General features: G+C 34.3%; 1 non-coding gene across 1 annotated transcript; it reads left to right on the top strand.

Moving 5' to 3' along the window:
• Positions 1–345: 345 nt before the first annotated feature.
• Positions 346–451, top strand: LOC121226090 (small nucleolar RNA R71). Its single transcript, XR_005923986.1, has one exon. It is a non-coding gene; the product is annotated as a small nucleolar RNA R71 (small nucleolar RNA).
• The last annotated feature ends 3,250 nt before the right edge of the window (positions 452–3,701 follow it).

Below are 3,701 nucleotides of genomic sequence, written 5' to 3'. Positions count from 1 at the left end.
TGAAAATATTTTTGAGTACTTAGTTTAGTCCTGACTTATTTTTTTATGTTTATTTTGGGCCTCGAGGGCTTGTATTAGGGACGAAATGATTGGATTTGATTGGTTTTTGATATGAATTTGATATGAAATAAAATGTCTATTTGTTTGATCTATAAGTTTAGTAATTCTCCATAGCCTTGCTCCGGCATCAGATACATGTTAGGCGTGTTACATATCTCCTCAACAAACTTATAAGCTATCTTTAGTGTTTTATTATTCAGTGTTGCACCAACCGGTACATCAATTATCTACCTAGTCGAAGGATTCAAACCATTGTAGAAGGTTTGAACTTGCAACCACAAAGGTAACCTATGATGAGGGCACCTTCTCAATAGATCCTTAAATCTCTCCCATGCATCATACAATGTCTCCAAATAATTTGAGCAAAAGAAGAGATATCAGTCCTCAACTTAGCCGTTTTAGTTGGTAGGAAGTAGTTCAACAGAAACTTCTCAGTCATCTGATCCCAAGTCATGATAGAACCTCGTGGAAATGAATTCAACCACTATTTTGCCTTATTCCTCAATGAGAATGGGAACAACTGTAAGCGTATGGCATCATTAGTAACAACATTGATCTTGAAAGTGCTGTAAATCTCTAGAAAGTTGACCAAATGAGTATTTGGATCTTCATCTTACAAACCATCAAACTGAACATATTGTTGTACCATCTGAAATGTGTTCGACTTCAACTCAAAATTGTTTGCATTAATGGTGGGTCTCACAATACTTGGTTTAGCCCCAATCAAAGTGGGCTTAGCATAATCATACATAGTTATGCAGGAGGTAGCTAATTATTCTAATTATCACCCTTCTCCACAGTAATACCGTTTTCCTCTTGATTGTCTACTATATTCTGTTAACTTTGCTTTGCTTCTCTAACATCTCTATGATTTCTGTGAGCAGTCTTTTCAATCTCACTGTAAAAAAGGAATGGATCCAACGGGTTTGCTTTAGTCATAAACCAAAAGAACTTGCCAGAAGGAAACAAATAAAATAAAAAAAATTAGAATATAAATTTTTTTCAAAAAAAATATTAAAACAAAAATAGAAATTGACTAAATTAATAAAAATAAAATTTTCCTAATATTTTAGTCCTTGACAACAAGGCCAAAAACTTGTCCACGAAACCAACTAAAAACACAACAAAGGCAAGTGCACCTATCGATAAATAGTATAGCTACGATGAGTAATATATCATTCCCAAAAAGGCTAAAAGTACTAGTAATTACCGTATTTCTATTATTTAACTGATAAATTGGAGTGATTGAATTAAACTAAAATTAACTAAATTAATAAACTAAAGAACTTAGCAAAGAACAAACTAGGAAAATAATTGAATAATAACCAAAAATCAACACAATACCTAGGAAAGAATCCACCTACACTGCATCTGTCATTATCAATCTAAATTAAATAATTTATTCAGTTAATATCTTGATCTGTAGAAATCCCTAAATTATGCTAGTATCTCTCTTTTAGACTAAGAGCAACTGACTCTAGTTTGATTAATTGAAATTTGTTTCTAATTAAAACCCCTATTATCACATTAACTCGATCTATGGAGTTCCCTATTAGATTTGACTTTAATCTAGTAGATTAATGTCGTCCTATTTCTAGAATTGTATGTAACTTCACTCAATTATGCTAGATCTACTTTTAAATAGGGTTTATTCCTCCTCTGAATTAAGCACATTAAACATGAATTAACAATCTAAAAATATTAAATCAAGAATTAAGCATACATAATTGAGAACAAGATTTAAGTATTTATTGCGTAAAACATAAATCAAAAGCCAGAATTCATCATAGGGTTCATTTCCCCTAGGTATTTAGAAAATTAGTTCATAACTATAAATAAAAACATTTCAAAGATAGAATAACCACAAGAAATAAAGAAACTCATAAGAAATATCAAAGAAATCAAAATGAGATATTCAATCTTAAAGGAAATCTACTTCTGAGTAGGCTTCAATGGTGTTTTTTGAGTTTTTTACTTCAGTATTCTCTAACAACTCTTACTTCTTTTCTTATATTTGGTATATATAGGTCTTAGAATGTTCGAAAAACCTAAAAATTATGTTTTTTAGCGTATTTAGAGTGCAAATCGTGAAATCCACACTGTCTAGCACATAGTGGTGTGGTAGCCCATGTGGCTTACACAACCTTGTGTCCAACCCATGTGGGAAGGCCCAACCTGTGTGGCTCCTAAAATCTACTCTAATTGTTTGATTTTCGCTCTGTTTTCTCTTGTTTAGCTCTCAAATGCTCTCCTAAGTATATAAACATGAATTTAAAGGATTACTAGCATAAATTTCACCATTTTGCAATGATTAATCTTCCAAAAACACATTAAGAACGGAATTAAAATATGTTACTTTTGACACTTATCACAACCCACACTTATCAATATTTTCCTAGAGAGATGTAGACCTGAAACACACACATTCTAGCTTTCGTAAGGTGAGGATACAATTATACTTGAGGGTGTGGCATTACAATTCTACACCCTGCCTTACGGTTGATAAATGTTGTTGTGTGAACTTGCCACTTAGTTGCAAACCGTTTAATAGTAGATAATTATGGAATGGTTATTTGGCATGATGCACGCACAATGATAATTTTTCTAGCATGCATGATCATTGTATGTATGGTAAGGAAGGGAAACTATCATTGGGCTAGATGAATTTATGACTTGGGAAAGAGGGATTCTGGTAGATATTGCCATATAGTGTTGTTGAGTGTACTTGTGATGTGCGAAGCTCTGGGCCTTATAGAGGGGACACTATGGTGTTCGAGCATCAAGGTAGATATAAGATAAGACGATACTGATGACTATTAGGTTTTATAGAGAAACACCATGACAGCGGTCAGTAGGCTCTATGGGGCGACACCACGACAATGGTATGATCCTTTTGGGCGACACCTCTAAAAGGTATAAGGTGTAAGACCATGACTTGGCTATGGTAACCATGGTACTTCATCGGGACAATAAACATTGGGTAGTCTGTCAAGACAGTAAACATGGGGTAGTCTGCTAGTGTAAAAAGACAAGAAGATTATAATTGGAAAGTTCGCGGTTCATGAAGTAGTCAAGGGTGAAAGTGGACTTCAAAATGTGACTGGAATGATAAGACATAAGAAGATATGAATTGGTGTGACTAAGGAATATAGACCACTGGAATGTTGAGTGATGCTAAGGTTATTTCTTAACTTTAAATTGGGTGAAAAGGAAAGAAACTACTTAGAAAAAAAGGTATACATAGTGTACGCAAATATTAATCTACCAGGGAAGCTACGACACTCACATGATTTAAATAGGTATGGACTAGACTACAGTAGGATGCGGTCATATATTGCAAGTTGAAAAAAGTCCGCTAGAGGGTTCAATATGTTGATCAAGGTTTCATAGGAGGAAATGCATGCCCGTGGCAGAAGGGGGCCAAAAGATCCATTAGGGGATAGTGGAAAGTGGAGGTTAGGCATAACCATGAAAAATGGCAGAAATCTCGTTGAGATTTCAAAGGTCCTAAGAAGCATCCTTTGGAAAGAGACAGACTAGAACAAGGGTCTCGGTGTTGTTAGTGATCTTTAGTACTTTTGGGCAGTGAAAACAATGAAAACTAGTAAAAACTGTAGATGTAGAAATCTCGGGCAGTCACT

This window comes from Gossypium hirsutum, chromosome D13, assembly GCF_007990345.1.
Source record: "Gossypium hirsutum isolate 1008001.06 chromosome D13, Gossypium_hirsutum_v2.1, whole genome shotgun sequence".
NCBI lineage: Eukaryota > Viridiplantae > Streptophyta > Magnoliopsida > Malvales > Malvaceae > Gossypium > Gossypium hirsutum.
This window is presented reverse-complemented; position numbering and strand designations above follow the sequence as displayed.